Raw genomic sequence first — 1,031 nt, 5'->3', positions numbered from 1 at the left:
TTGTTGTTGATGGTACATGTAGTGTTGTTGTTGTTGTTGTTGTTGATGGTACATGTAGTGTTGTTGTTGTTGTTGTTGTTGTTGTTGTTGTTGTGTATCTATCTGTGTCTGTGTCTGAGTGTGTGTGTCTATCTGTGTGTCTCTCTGTGTGTCTCTCTGTGTGTCTCTTTGTGTGTCTATCTGTGCGTCTATTTGTGTGTGTCTATCTGTGTGTCTATCAGATGTGTGTCTCTCTGTGTGTCTCTCTTTGTGTCTATCTGTGTCTTTATCTGTGTGTCTATCATTGTGTCTATCTGTGTGTCTATCTCTGTGTCTATCTGTGCGTCTATTTGTGTGTGTCTATCTGTGTGTCTATCTGTGTGTTTATCTGTGGGTGTCTATCAGATGTGTGTCTCTCTGTGTGTCTCTCTTTGTGTCTATCTGTGTCTTTATCTGTGTGTCTATCATTGTGTCTATCTGTGTGTCTATCTCTGTGTCTATCTGTGCGTCTATTTGTGTGTGTCTATCTGTGTGTCTATCTGTGTATTTATCTGTGGGTGTCTATCAGATGTGTGTCTCTCTGTGTGTCTCTTTGTGTGTCTCTCTGTGTGTCTATCTGTGTCTTTATCTGTGTGTCTACCTGTGTGTCTATTTGTGTGTGTGTCTGTGTGTACAGGAGGAAGAGAGCGAGGCTACGTGAGCCCACGTGACGACGAACAGTGCTTCGTAGATGAGGTGATGGCGATCAACGACTGCAAACACCGGATGTCCGGCTTTGATTACGTCATCGTGATGGACCTGGACGAGGTGATCCTGCCAGCGGACGAGAGCGGGACCTACCTGACCATACTGACGGTACACACTGGTAGACACACACACACACACTCACACACACACACACACACACACAGGGGGGGGAACCTACCTGACCATACTGACGGTACACACACACACGTAGACACACACACAAACACACACACATAGACACACACAGACACACACACAAACACACACATACACACACAGACACACAAGCACACACACACACACAT

This window comes from Aplysia californica, unplaced genomic scaffold (assembly GCF_000002075.1).
Source record: "Aplysia californica isolate F4 #8 unplaced genomic scaffold, AplCal3.0 scaffold00152, whole genome shotgun sequence".
Classification (NCBI taxonomy): Eukaryota; Metazoa; Mollusca; class Gastropoda; order Aplysiida; family Aplysiidae; genus Aplysia; species Aplysia californica.
The sequence above is the reverse complement of the archived record's forward strand: the minus strand, read 5'-3'. Positions refer to the sequence as shown.